Source organism: Typopeltis vanoorti, chromosome 24 (assembly GCF_054136105.1).
Source record: "Typopeltis vanoorti isolate ZY-2024b chromosome 24, IOZ_Tvanoo_1.0, whole genome shotgun sequence".
NCBI classification, from domain to species: Eukaryota; Metazoa; Arthropoda; class Arachnida; order Uropygi; family Thelyphonidae; genus Typopeltis; species Typopeltis vanoorti.
This window is the reverse complement of record NC_143572.1, coordinates 89515773-89532027: the sequence shown is the minus strand read 5'-3', so window position 1 is coordinate 89532027 and position 16255 is coordinate 89515773.

The window sequence follows — 16255 nt, the reverse complement described above, 5'->3', positions numbered from 1 at the left end:
AGGAGAAGGACGGAAAAATATGCTACTGCATGTGGTGACAAAATTTCTAGGGCCGGCCCTGGGGCCAGTCTGGTGAATATGGTGTTTGAGGTAGATATTGAAATCCCAAGTCGTATATTGTCTGTGGATTTCATAAGCAGGTGCATTGTCCTGCAAAAGCAACACGCCTCTGCTTAGTTTCTCGAACCGATTTTCCTTCAGTACCTCCTTCAATTCCTTCAGAGCTGCTGTAACAGTTTCACCTTTCTTGAGGTTAGGTAAGGATTACGCCATCCATATCCTAAAAGACAATGGCAAGAACTTTCCCTGCTGACTGTTTGGTTCGAAACTTCTTTGGCCATGGAGAACCTTTGTGTCTCCACTCCATTGACTGTTGTTTGTTCTCTGAGTCATAGTGACGAAGCCATGTTTCATCAACGGTTAGAATATGAGCTAAAAAATTTCACTAGGATGAAATCCCTTTTATGAAATGTTCTTTTAACATCTCAACTAAACCTGCCTCAGTGGATTTCATTCACTGCAACCAGTATGCCCCGCCAAAAAATCGCTTTCCGTACGAAGCAGGATAAATAGTAGTTATAAATAGTAGGATAATAAAAAGATATATACCTCTCAAAATAATCCAAAACAATGAAACAAAAAAAAAAAAAAACATTCCACACACATCTTCGCCCCCACACGCCTTATAATTCATTTTTCGGTGAACTGTATTTCCGATGAATTGTTGTTTTTCGATCAATTGCGTTTCGATGAATTGTCTTTTCGATTAACTGCTCATCGGTGAATTGCTCTTTTGGGGAATTGTCTTTTGATGAATTGCTTTTTCGATTAATTGTTGTTCGATAAACTAATTTCGATGAATTATTTATTCGGTGAATTGCCTTTTCGATAAATTGTTGTTCGATGAATTGTCTTTCGGTAAACTGTTTTTCGATGAACTCTCCGGATACCCAAATTAATACAGTCCTTATGACAGTCACTGCAGCCACAACTGCCCTCAGGCCCTACCACCTACCAGACGACATCATGAACCTAATCAAGGTGAAATATAAAGCAAGAAAAAGTTTTCATAATTCCCGTGCGCCACAAGACAAACGAGTCTTGAATAGATTAAACTCTAAGGTGAGAGATGCCTTAAAGCACATAGAAGTCAACTCTGGGAAAAAAGATTGTCTTCTCTGACTCCTGACAATCACTCCATATGGAAACTGATAAGAAACATCATAAACAAAAGCAAATCTATCTACAGACTACTATTCACCAGATGCCATCCAGGTAGCATCACCAACAAAATAATCAAGTTGCTGCCTAGAATAGCCATTGTACAACTAACCAATATAATAAACTCCGTCCTCCGTTTTAAACAATTCCCTTCCAGCTAGAAAATGGCAGATATAATACCAATCCATAAGCCAGGAAGAGACCCATGCTTACCGCAAAATTATCGGCCCATCAGCTTCATCTCAAACTTGGGTAAGATCGCAGAAAAAGTTATTCTCACCAGACTCCAAACCTCTGTACACTACCTAAACATTCTCCCTAAAGAACAGTTTGGATTCCGCCAGTACCACAGCACCACCAAACAGATACACAGATTAGTAGAATATATCTCCACTGGATATAACTGGCACCAATGCACGTGGGCTGTCTTCCTTGATATAGCCAGTGCATTTGATAAAATCTGGCATTTTGGACTGCTACATAAAATGATCTCAGCTGGGATACCACTGGAAATGGTACAACTAATCAAATCATACCTTTCTGACAGGCTTATGCAAATCAAGATCAAAGGTGCAGTATCAGCCCAGAAACGTCTCATGGCTGGAGTCCCAAACAATCCATTGTCATCCATCCTGGCCCTCTACGCAGGTGACACAGTGGTATTAACCAGATCTCTAAAACCACACACAACCATCAAAAAACGACAAGAAAATATACTACAGATTGAGAAGTGGTTCTCTAAACGGAAACCACAAGTAAACCCCCCAGAAGAGCATAGCCATGCCATTCACCAGAAGACCGATGCTTCACTAAGAGGACATCCTCCTATTCAACACAAAAATCTCCTTGGAAACAGAAGTCAAATACCTTGGCGTACTGCTAGATAAAAGGGGAACTTTCAACTCTCATATCAAGGCTCTCTGTGCAATGGAATCAAAAGCCATTGCTCATCTCTATCATCTAATCAACAGAAACAGTAAAACTAAACCCCAGAATCAAACTGCTTATCTACAAATTGGTGGTTCGTCCTATACTCACTTACGCCTTTCCAGCCTGGAGTCATATCTCTGATAAATATCCTCAAATTACAGCGAGTACAAAATAAATGCCTTTCGTACGATCCTCAACGCTCCATGATTCGTTAGAACTGTGCAACTCCATCGGGATCCCAGATGTCCCCTACCTATACACTTTTCTGAAAACTACAGCAACAAAGTTATTCACAAAAGCATCTGCACACCCCAATGAACTGGTTCAACTAGCTAAAAATTAGGAAATGCCACAGACTACTTCAAATACAAAAAATCCAAAGCCATGCTAATCCCCCCTCTCACATTTAACCTCCAAGGCAGCCCAGGGCGAGCAATTAGCGCACAAACATTTCCAATCACTGGTTTCCATGTCAGATAGCATGGGAACGTGAAAAAGCGCTTTGCTTCACCCGTACAGTCGGAAATGTTAATATTGTTAATCTCTCCAATCACACTTTTACCAGAAAGCTTCAAGAAAACCTTCTAAAGCTAGAAAGGTGGTTCTCCAAATGGGGACTGCAAGTAAATTCCCAAAAAAGCACAGCAATGCTCTTCACGAAAAGGTCAATATCTCCTGCAGGGGACGTCTTACTATTCAATACCAAAATTTCCTTGCAGATAGAAACAAAATACCTTGGTATCATCTTCGACAAAAAATTAACTTTTAACCATCGCATATCGAGGCAACGTGTGCAAAGGCATCTAAAGCCATCGCCCAGTTCTACTTCCTAATTAATAGAAACAGCAAGCTAAACATCAGAATCAAATTGCTTTTATACCAGCTGATGATTCGTCCTATAGTCACTGAGGCTTCTCCAGCCTGGAGCCACACCTCCACTACAAACATTATCAAACTTCAACGTGTACAAAACAAGTGCTTGCGAATGATATTGAACTCCCAATGGTTTGTCAGAAATAATCAACTCAATCGAGACACCAATATTCCTTGTATCTTTTCTTTCCTGCAATCTTTAGCACATAATTCTTCCTAAAGACGTCCACACTTCCCAATAATCTAGTTCAGCAAGTTATAGCGTACGATGCAACGGATATATTCAAACACAGAGGACCAAAAGCTATTTTATCTTCCTGTAGCGATTCATAATCTCCATGCCCATTCAGGGCGAGCAAACTGCTCATAAAATTCTACCCTCACTGCAGCCGTAACAGACAGTGGGGAATATGAAAAGCTTTTCGCTTCACCCCTAAAAACATTATTGTCAACTGTAAATTTTTCGATTGATGAGGGTTAGTGGATTGACGGAGGCGATCTCGAGGAGTGAATGTCTAAGTGAATGGACTATTCTGCTGAGCGGATTCAAGAACGATACCGAAGACTCTACAGCCTACGTTTTTATCACTGTGCCGGACATGAGTCTTCTGCCTCTCAAATGAGATTTCGACTGTCAGTCTACACTTGTTGGAAGAAAGGGAGAAGGCAGGTCCTGCACCACTCAACCCTCCCATCACTACCTACAAGACTTAACAACGAACGGAACAGACATGGATAGCTTTAAAGACCTTCTACAGCATCTAAACAGAGATCAAGCACTAGAACTATTTAAATTAATACTTAAAAATTCGACACGGAATGGCCGGGTTTCCTAAACCTATATACACAACGAGATGAACCCGAAGGCATCTAGGACGAAGATGAAGAGATCACAGAAACAATCCCCCCTCACTCGAGGATCACAGACAGACAGACCTCACAGAAGAACAAACAAGCAAAAAACGCAGAACCACAGACAACCACATGGAAGACGATGCACCGTTAAAAACAGTGCCGTGAAAAAAGGAAAAGTTCCCCCACGGTAATCCTTCGGGAAAAAGAAAAATGAACCACAGTTGCACGCAACCTGAGAGAACACACCGTTGACTACTCCTGGGCCAGAAACACCGACGAAGGGGTGAAAATCCAACTGACAACAATCATAGACTACAGATAGATAACAAAAATGATGGACAACAGCAAACTACAGTAACACACTTTGCACTAAGCAGCGAAAGAAATCTCAAGTTTGTACTCCGAGGTGTCACTGAAGGCATCACCTCCGAGGAGATTGTGGCAGACCTCACCCAGCAAGGACTAACAAAAATCAAGGTCAGCAGGATGACCAGATCTGACAAGCGACCAATGCCAATCGGTCTAGTGGAATTCCTCAACACGATGAAACAGATCTATGAGACAACCACAGTCTCAGAATAACCCCAGAACCACTGAAAAGAGAGCATCAGCTGGGCAATGCCACCACTGCCCAAAGTTTGGCCATGTTCAAAAATGTGCAAAGCTGATTACAGATGCGTTAAATGTGTTGAAAAGCACCAAACCGTTACCTGCTCCAAACCAAGAACCACACCAGCCAGATGTGCCAACTGCGGGGAACCCCATCCCGCCAACTACAATGGATGAATATATCATCCTAAAAACCGCAGGATGGCAAGACCCTTCCCCCACACACAGGCACCTGCTCCCATTACCACTCAGAGATCACAGATTGAGATTGATCAAATCAAAAATCAAAGAAATTTAAGCCAAACAAGTCAGGAAAGATCACAACCTCCTATCAAAACCTATGCAGAAGCGGCTTGCCCCAAGAATGCAGCACACCTCCCAAACAACCCCAACATAACGGCAATTCTGACCGCCTCACTAGCCACCATGCTGAAAGAATTTAGTCAAACTAACCGATCGCCATCCTCGACGAAGATATTCTTGCAAGGGATCCACTCCATACTAGCAGCCCTGGACAATGAACAAAACTAAAATATAACCAAACTCACTCCTGATAGCCACCTGGAATGCCAATGGCCTCACCGACAAGACGCTAGAGGTAGAAGAGTTCGCACACAGATGGAACCCCGACATCATGCTGATCAGTGATACCTACCTGAAACCTGCCAATAACCCAAAAGTAACGGGGTACACTTTGTACCGAACATACAGACTGGGCACCAGAGGAGGAGGCACAGCTATCTACATCAAACCCTACCTCAGCTACAATAATATACCCAACCCACAAACCACCAACCTGGAAATTACAGAAGTAGAAGTACCCACCAAGAATGCAGGAAGTCTGAAGTTATACGGAGAGTACAACCCACCAAGCAAACCCCTATTAATATCCGATCTGGACTTCATCTTCGGCTCCATAGACTCCGTTATTCTGGCTGGTGATCTGAATGCTAAGCACACTGCCTGTAGCTCCACAGTTAACGCAAGTGACCACATTCTACCTAAGGTACCTGGCCATTCCGTGTCGAACTTTTGTAGTAGTACTTTAAATAGTTCTAAAGCTTGGTCTCTATTCACGAAATAGTTCTAAAGGCTTTCTCTATTGCAGAAAGTCTTTAATGCTCTCCATTTCTAGTGTGTGATTATATTTGCCACTGTGATGTTTTGGTTGGTGGTTCAGGACCTGCCTTTTCCCTTTCTTCAGCCAAGTGTAGACCAAAAGTTGAAATGTCCTTCGGGTGGTAGAAGACAACTGACTGGCATAGGGCAGGGAACAGTAGAGGGGCTGGGGAACTTGCGTCAAAAAGCCAAAAGCTTACCTTTACCTAGACGGGTGCTGGTCGGAGCAAAGGCTGTACAATCTTCAGAATCACTTCACTGTCTCGCTGGCAACAGGAAAAGGAAAAGGAAGAGTAAGTGAAGAAAGTAAGAAGCAATATAAGGAGATTTGGAATTTTAACGAAAGACACCAAAGAGAACGAGTTTTCAATAGAACCAACACGCTTCAGCACCAGCCGTTGAAGCAGTTTCTACATTCTCATCCATCAATACCAAGGATTCCACCGCATCAGTCACTGGTACTGACGTAACAAACATCTTTGGTGATTCCATGACAATTGATGATTACAAAAATGATGAGGTAAACGATGATAGTAACAAACAGGAATTACGAACAGATGATCCAATTAAAAATGAAGATCATTTCATTGAAACTGATTCATACTACTGGCCAGAGAAATTTGATGAGAAACTAGAATTGAACTCATATAAAAAAAAAAGCCCTGTTCAAGTAAACTTAAACAAATATCCTTTGAAAAATCAAGGGAGAAAATTTTCGAATAATTTTTATCAACGAATGCGTAAAAATTCTGAAAATATCAAATATCAAATATCAAAATATCAAACGAGAATGACTTCTGTATTCCAGGAAAAATGATGCTGTTACTGTTTCTGCTGCAAAAATTTTAATCCTGTTTGATCATAGCAAAAAGGCCTTACGTCGAAAAGCGGTTTCCATGATTGGAAAAATATCAACAGAAAACTTCAAATGCATGAAACTTCTTCACATTCCCACATTCGTTGGTTTTCTGAGTGGAAGCAATTGACATTCCGGTTAAATTCGAAGCGGACGATTGATGCAGAACAACAGACTTTTGGACAATGAAACACAACTCTGGAAAGCAATTTTAATTCCATTATTTGCAATAATCCGTTACTAAACAGCACAAAATCTTGTTCTTCGGGGATCGTCCTCTACAATTTATACTCGGAACACGGAAATTTTCTAAAATATTGTAGAACGTATTGCATTGTTCGATGAAGTTATGAAGCAATATCTTGATACCATAACCAAAAACAAACGAAAACGTTGTCAAGTTCATTATTTGGGTCCTGAAATACAAAATCAATTAATTCAAATTACGACACAGAAAATTAAGAAGTAAAATAATAAGTGCTATTAACAAGCCAAATATACTCTTCCATTATTATAGACTGCACACCGATGCTAGTCATGCCGAACAAATGACTCCTATAATAAGATACGTTTGCTCAGAAACAGAGCAAAGATGTGAAAAATTCATGTTTTTTATTTATTTCTTTATTATTTTTATTTTTTGGAAATTCATGATAAAGCGGGTCTTCGGTTGACTGATAAAATTATAAAAGAATTAGAACAATTGAATATGAATATAGAAGGCATGCGTGGCGCATTACGATAATGGCGTTAACACGAAGAAACAAGAGAAATGCGCACAAACCCTCATTTTAAATATAAATCCCCGCTTATTTTACGTCCCCTCTAGTGCTCATTCACTCAATCTTGTTGTTAATGATGAAGCTAAAAGTACAGTTAACGCTGTATCATTTTTTGGAACTATTCAACAACTATTCAACTTTTTTTCCGGATCGACGAACAGGTGGGAGGTTCTTTTGAAACATCCACCAAACACGACAATGAAAGGCGTGTCTGATACTCCATGGGAAGCTCGAATTGCAGAAATTAAACCAATTCGATTCAGTTCTGTGAGATTTATGATGCCCTCGTGGAAATATACGAAAATCCTCGATTCACAGGTTCAACCGGAAATGAAACGAAATGCACTTTCAACTCGTGACCTTGTTGAAAAAATCACTTCATTCAAATTTATTTGCAGCATAATTTTTGGTGACTTTCTATCATTAATAAACCCTGTGAGTAAAATGCTGTAAAGTGTAAATTTAAATATTGCCATGCCTTAGAGCAGTTTGACCATCCTGGAATTTTTAACCGATTATAGGAAAAATGAATTTCAACAACTGAAAACAACTGCAGCTAAAACTGCAGAACAACCTCATCCACCACTGGAATTTCCTCATGTAAGAAGAATAAGAAAAAGAAAATGTTTTCCTATGAGAGCCATGATGAGCCGCAAGCGACCCCTGAAAAACTTTTGAAATTAATGTTTTTAACATTTTAATCGATACAGCTATAAACAGCTTACAAAATAGATTTGTACAGCTGAGATCCCACAATGACTTATTTGGATTTTTATATAACATAAATAATTTACACAACTGGAGTTCTGACGAAATATGAAAGCATTGTAAAGAATTGAAAATTGCTTTGAGCAGTGGCAAACATCTGATGTAGATGCAATACATTTATTTGAAGAATTGAAAATTCTCTCAAAAATAATACAAGAGAAAAGTGGTCCTCACCAAATTTTATCATATATGGAGCTTTCTCTTAACAACAACAACAACAACAACAACAACAACAATAATAATAATAATAATAATTTTTATTTAGATAGGGCTAAATAGCCTCGCCTACTCCCTGTATACCGGAATAAAAAGGCGTTAGCTAATTTTTTTTTAAAATTTTTATTTATTTATTTTTTGTTTATTTATTTTTGTTATTTATTTATTTTTTTTTATCGGTCTTTGAAATATTTACATATGTACAATGATCATCTATTCAGTATATTAATTTACAAGGTTCAGCACTCTGATTATATCAGATTTAATATTTAAATCTCATATAATGAGATTTAAATATTAATGATGATAACAGTTTTTTTTTATATAACGAGATGGCGGCACATTTGAGCCACCATCTCGTCATATAAAAAAAACAAGGCTATCGTTTATATAAAAAAAAAACTATCACTATCACTCGTTATATATAAAAAAAACAAGGCTATCACTAATTAAGCTGTGTACTGCTTAATTAGTGATAGCCTTGGGCCATCTATCTCTGATTGGTACCAGTGGAGATTGAAGTGCCCACTCAGTCTCCCAGTTAGATAGGGCTAAATGGCCTCACCTACCCCCATATACGGGAATAAAAAGGCGTTAGCTGATTTTTTTTTTATAATAATTTACAATTATATTGTTCAGAGTTACATAAGTTGTATAATGTTACATGTTGTAGTTTACTATTTTTTTTTTCAACTTTGAAAAGGTGTGATTATACAACAGTATTTACACATATGCAATCTAAATATTATATTTCCTTATTCTCGCAAACATACAGTGTAAACTCATGATTTACATTTAAAAGAATTTTTTTTTTTACATTGCATACATTTGTTACAGTTATTATATACATTACATACATTTGTTTACATGTGATATTTACATTACGTACATTGGTTTACATATAATACATACATTACATACTTTGGTTTTCATGTGATCCGTACTTTACATGCATTTGGTTACATATGATACATCTTGGATGAGAACTAATTTCTTTGCTTTCATCCTCGAAGCTTATATGTAAGCTTATCTGAGGATGACACCGGTTGGTTATTATGTATTGATTGTTTTTTTTTTTTTTTTTGGCTCTATTGGGAATCTAGGAAATCTCTGATTGGGAAAATCGCACACTCACAAACACACACACACACACACACGCAGGCACGCACGCACGCACACACACACACACACACACACACACACACACACACACACACACACACACACACACACACACACACACACACACACACACACACACACACACACACACACACACACACACACACACACACACACACACACACACACACACACACACACACACACACACACACACACAATAACTTGGAATGTATTGATGCGTCGCTGAACTGGAAGTCTGAACGAATATATCGTGTTTCATTAAGTTTGTATGGTATTTTGAGTGCGTGTTTCTTGTTCATAGTATGTCCTTAGAGCTCTTTTCAGGCTATTGTAGTTTGTAAGGTTTCTGTATTCAAAAGGTAATTTGTTTATCATGTCTGGGATGTAGAAGTTTCGCGTGGCCTTTCCATGGTGATTATTGTATTTATATATGATTAAATTAGTAGTCCGAGGTCTTGTTATACGGTATGTATTTCTAACTGTCCTGTAGTCGGCATCGAAATAATGTTTTAGCAAGGCTGCATAATGGCATAAATGTTTTGCTGTCAGTATTTTGTGTTCTGACATTGCACTGTTTATAAGGTCGTGAATTTCTCTTTGTTCCCAAAAGATCAGTTTTGTCATTTCGTACTGTAGCGACATTAATCTATTTAATTTGTAGGGTGCACAGAAAGCATACGTTGTTATAGCGGATCTTAGTATATTTTGGCATAGTGCTTTGTATATTAGTGTTTTTAGGCGTATGGGAACTATGTCTTTTAACCTGTAGAGTTTGCCACTTATTGTTCGGAGTTTGTTGTGTAGATGGTTTATGTGGCTATTCCAGTTCATATCTGCATCGAAGTAAATTCCAAGGTATCGTATTGTTTCAACCTGAGTGATTGAAGTGGTTTTGCTGTTCTGTGTGTTTTTTATGTTGGAAAGTGGATGTTGGATGGTTATATATTTGTTATCAACTGGTCGAAGCAGGGGATTTCTGAATATCATTAATTTTGTCTTTTCTGAGTTTAGGTGTATGGAGTGTTTCGTGAGCCAGTCTATGATCAGATTTATATCATGTTTCATATTTGTTTGGGCTATGCTTGCGGTATTATGGATGGATATTATTGCTGTATCGTCAGCGTATTGGAATATCTTACCTTTGAGAGGTAACTGATTAATATCGTGTGTGTAAATGTTCAATAGAGTTGGGAAGAGTACAGCTCCCTGTGGCACTCCACAGGTTACTGGTAGCTCTCTGCTTCGGTTTGACCCGAAAGGTGTGATATACTTTCTATTTTGGAGGTAGTTTGTAAACCACCTGTGAAAAGGCCCGTCTATTCCAACATGACTAAGCTTTTCTAACAAGGTTTGATGTGTAAGTGTATCGAATGCTTTAGTTAGATCTATAAAGACTACCGTGGCAATTTTGTTTTTGTCTAAGGCGGTATTAATTACGTCTCTCAAGAGAGATGTTGTTCCCATATTTTTCTAAAAACTATATTGTGTTTTGGGGATAATATGAAATATCTCAGTGTATGTTGAGTTTCTTCAGTATGATCCGCTCTATAATTTGAGTGATAATTGGTAATGTTGCTATGGGTCTGTAATTGCTGATTCAATTTCTTTTTCCTTGTTTGTATATGGGTGTGATCAGGGCGAACTTTAGCATACTTGGTATCTGTCCTGTTTTAAATATTTTATTTATTAGTTTTAGTAGGATAGGACTTAAACTAGTTGCATGTTGCTTTATATCTTTAGGTCTGATACCATCTATTCCTGGGCCTTTGTTTGGTTTGATGTGATATATTGCTGAAGGAAGTTCTGCTTCTTTTACGGTTGGGAACCATAATGTCTGTTTTGATCGCGGTCCAAGTGGAGGGTCTCGTTTTGTGATTGGGAGAATATTTCTGTGCAGTTCTTGGATGGAATCTGCAAAGTATTGGTTCAAGTCATTTGCTAGTTGTTGGATAGGTTTTGCGTCTTTCATGAAGCTGTGTTTTATGGTTTCGGAGGCGGTGGTGTAGGGATCAAAATCTAGCATCTCATTGATCAGATGCCAGGTTTGTTTCTTGTTGTTTTATTCGGAGGTTAGTTTGACTCTGTAGTAGCTTCTTTTTGCATTTCTGATTTGTGTTGTAAGGCGATTCCTTGTTATCTTATATTCAGTTTTTAAAGTTGTGTTTTTTGGGTATCGCTTTAATTCTTTCCATAAAGCGTCCTTTCTGTGTATTTCTAGGATTAAGTTTTGTGTTATCCAAGGATTTTGTGTTGTTTTCGATCGAATTCTGACTTTCTTTGTATCTTTCTTATATATTTCCTCCAGTGTGAGTTTAATGTTGTTGTATAAGATATCTGCTGAATCTGATGCCAGGTGTTCCCAGTCTGTTTTTCTTATTTCGTGGTTGACTATTTCTTCGTTATTATTGTTTTCTGTCGTTTTTCTTCTGTGGGACGATGCATGGATATTGTCTTGGTGTGCAGGTTTAGAGCGGTGAAGTAATGTCTGCTACTTTGCACTTTATGACTGATGCAGTGTAACTATTTGGTGGTGCTCGGACGTTTATATGGTCTAGACAGGAGGCAGTGATAGTATTTCCGAATATTTCTTCTCTAGGACATGATGTTATTGCTGGTATTAGATTATACATGGATAGTGTGTCTAGGTATTGTACAGTGTTGTTCTGGTTTTCATTTGCAATATTTATGTTTATGTCGCCAATTATCATTAGGTGTTCGGTTGAGCATATTTCTTGGCTTGAAAGCCAGCAATTGAGTTCGTGCAAGAATTTTATCATGTTTAGGTTTGGTGGCCTGTAAATAGCATTTAGTATTATGGGATGCTGTGTATTCGTGGTATTAATGATTTCTAGGCAGAGGGTTTCAGCATGCTCAAACTGATAGACCGTTTCTTTAGCTATTAATTTTTGTTTGATAAATATTAATATTCCACCTCCTCTTTTTGTTTGGCGGCATGATCTATGTTGTTGGAAGTCTAGAATTTGGAAAGCAGTCGCTTCGTCATTAGTTATGGATACTTCTGTAAGAATCAATATATCAATAATATCAGTGTAATTCTTCAGATAAGCCTGTAATAATAACCAATGTTTTCGGATGCTTCTGATGTTAATATGCAAGATTGAGAGACCTCTCGCTTGTACTGTGTTTTGTTTCCATGCATCAAGCGATTCGAAAGTACAATTACTGATGTATTGATGGTGTAATTACATCTATCTGATGGTTCACATTCATTTTTGTTGTGTTCAAATCTTCTTATTGAACTAAGTTGGAGCCTTTTGTTTCACTCTGGCAACCTGTCTATATCTTCCGAACTTTTTATTTGTATAGACTTTGAAGTCTGTGACTTTCTCAAGAATATTTTGCCATCTTTGATCCATGAAAATTTAGACTTTTTTTCTGTTTTTTCTTTTCTTGCTTGGTACAAAACATTCTGATTAAAAGGTGCTAAATACTCAGATAGAAAGATTGGCATATTGTCTTGTGATGCATTTAAATCCTTGCCTACTGGTTTTTTCAGTCTGCTGGCTTTTATGAGATTGTCTCTTGTAGCCTTGCTTTTCAGACGAACTATGACTGGTGCGGGTCGTGGCGAGCCTTGTTTTCTGTTCTTCCTGGGAAACCGATTTATGGTCTGAATATAATTATGCTGTATGGGGATGTCAATTGCATGGCATAACTTTAGAACTATGTCTCTGAGATTTTCTGTGGATTCGGTTTCTGGAACCGTTTATGACAAGGTCTTCTTTATGTTGTTGTTGGTTTAAAACTTCGTATTTTAGTTTCAGGGAATTAAATTCTTCACGGAGTTCGGATGTGTCTTTTATCAATTTATGTTGCCTGTCAGTTAGTACGTTGATGCTGGTTTTAATGTCTTTTACCGTTTGTAAGACTTCTTCGACTTTGGAATTATTAAATTGAACTAACTCTTCATAATCGCTATTTTTTTTGTTATTTCTTTATTCTGTTTATCAAATAGTTCTTGGACAAGATCTACCAAGCTGGCTTTTATATTTTCTAAACCTTTTTCTAGTAATAAATTAACGGAACTCAAATTATAAGACTCACCGGTAATTTGTTGCCTATTGAGTTCATCGTTCGATTCTGCCTCCGGCGTAATCAGTTGCGTCGTGGGTGGTGGCGTTTCATTGTTCTCTCTACAGTTTAGGCCTTTCCATTCTTCTCGTTTGGCAATTGGATTTGCGTTGCCAGGTTGTTTCTGAAAGTTCGAAACATGTAAAGTGAAGATTCCTATGGCATTTCCTGCAGGTTATATAACATCCGTTGAACGGTAATTCCTTCTGACACTTGTGCACTTCATGCCTCACCTTTCTTCCTTTGGACAACTGCAAAGATGGCGACGTCCTTTGTTCTATACTCGTTAGCAACGCTTCAACTTTTAGCACACTCAGATTTTGGATTATAATAATAATAATAATAATAATATATAACCAAAATCTTGTAGAAATTTTTCCCAACGTAACCACTTACCTAAGGATATTGTTAACAATTCCTGTTAGCATAGCAAGTGCGAAAGAAATTTTCCAAGCTTAAACCGACTAAATTTATTTGCGAACAGCAACGACCCAAGCAAGATTAGTTGGTCTAGAAACTATATCGATAGTGGCAGACATAGCTTATAATTTAAATTTAGAAGAGCTTAATAACAGTAATATTGTCCGATATCACCGTCGAGCAAACATTTAGTTAATTTAAATATAAAGAGCCAATAGGCTTCATTTCGGCAATATAAATGCTATTCAATTTAAGGGGATATTAAATCCCACATTGTTTATATTGCCGAAATGAAGCCTATTGGCTCTTTATATTTAAATAACTTAATGGTTGCACCTGGTTGACAACTCGTTTAGCAAAGTATATAAGGTCTTTTCGCTATACCCTTTGGTATCTTTGGTCTAGCTACTCACTGATGAAGCCTCAAAAAAGGCTGAAACCGGTCTGGGTAGTGACCTCCCTCCGTAATGTAATAACAGCATACATTTCCTAGGAAATGTGTTTTTACATTATGGAAAATACCTAAGAATAGCGATCTGAACTTCTCCCACCTTTGCAAGGAGTTGCCCGAGATTGTACTACGTACTAGGACTACTTGCATTAGCTCATGCTAGTAATTCGCCGATACTTTATAGTTTACTATATTCGGCATGAAACTCTGATTCCAATCTTTCAGTTTCTTATTCGGTTTTAAAACTATGTGGGATTTAATATCCCCTTAATTTGAATAGATTTAGTTAATATTATTATGTAATTGTTTTGCATTAATGTTTCTCTTATAATAAAAACAAAATAGTAATCGGAGATTTTCTTATATTTTTCTCTTATAATCCATCAGGTGGCAATATATAATTGCTTATCTCAGGGCACGATCTATATATACTGGCGACGGCCCTGTTGGCATTATGAGTTTTCAATGATTTGATTGAGATTTGAAGCGATGATGTCTGACGTTCGGTTTTTGATAGTTGATATAAAATGTGATTCAAGGAATTTTGACTAGTAAATTTACTAGTAGTAAATAGTTTTACTACTATAATCAATCGGTTTATTTTTCAAAGAGGTCCAAAGAATCAGCAAAGTAAGTAAGTCAACAAATTTCAAAACAAAGGCGATATGCTGGCCTACTGCCATTACTATCACCATGGTTTCATTGCTTCATCGGAAACTGTCTACTTATTTTTGTGGAAAGGGAAAGCCATGTCCTGCTCTAAAGAACAAGGCTTGGGTCTAACCATGGATGCACCGTACGAAGAACTTAATTTTAAACAGCTTCTGGCAATATTTAAACACGTAGGCAATCTGCTTCACACAAAATGGCCAAGAAAATTGTAGTTCACGAAATAAAAGAAGTTGATACAGATGACTCTCAACTCTTAGAACTTCTTCAAGACAGCGCTAGCGAAATAGCAACAACAGCTGAGGATAATCCCCTTACTGACCACACCGATTATCAGGAGGTTCGCGCTCGCAAAAAACGCAAAACTGCAGCCACTGAACCACCCAATGCGTATGAAACGGAAGACGATGGCCCTGTCCCAGACTCTCCTACCTCCTCAAGGGATAAGATACCCCAGATTATTCTGCGTGAAAAGTATAAATGGATGTCGCTAAGGACTACGATGTTCAACTTTCAGATCTCATAGAGCCATGCGAAAGATGTCAGAGACGGTATTAAAATCCAACCCAGGACAGTGATGGATTATCGACAGTTAACCTCTGAATTGAATACCATACGTATTCAATACCACACGTTTTCACTAGGATCAGAAAAAACCTCAAGGTAGTGATTAGAGGTGTGTCTGAAGATGTTTCCACAGAAGAAATCACTGCAGATCTACACCAGCAAGATTTACCACAAAGGTCAGCAGAATGAACAGGAGAGACAGGACTCCAATGCCACTGGTATTAGTAGAGATAAGTCAAACCTACAAGCACATATGATCTGATCTGACGTCCATCTGTGGACTGAAAATCACAACAGAACCATTAAGGAAAAGGGCTTCAACAGGGCAATGCCACAGATGTCAGAAGTTTGGTCACGCCCAGAAAATATGCAAGGCTGAATTTAAATACTTAAACTGTGGGGTCAGCCACCCAACAAATTCATGCTCTAAGCCAAAATCCATCCCGGCTAAATGTGCCAACTGTGGCGGTCCTAACACTGCCAACTACAGAGGATGCGTGCACAATCCAAGAAATAGAAAACCAGAAGAAGGAACATATTCTTCCTCTCTTAGCACACCTACATGAGAGACTTCTTCACAGCCTCCTAAAGATCAACATAAAGGGTCAAAAGCCCATCTGCTGAAGTCAGATGGCCCCTAAAAGAACAACTCAGAAACAACAGTCTAGGACATATGCGGAT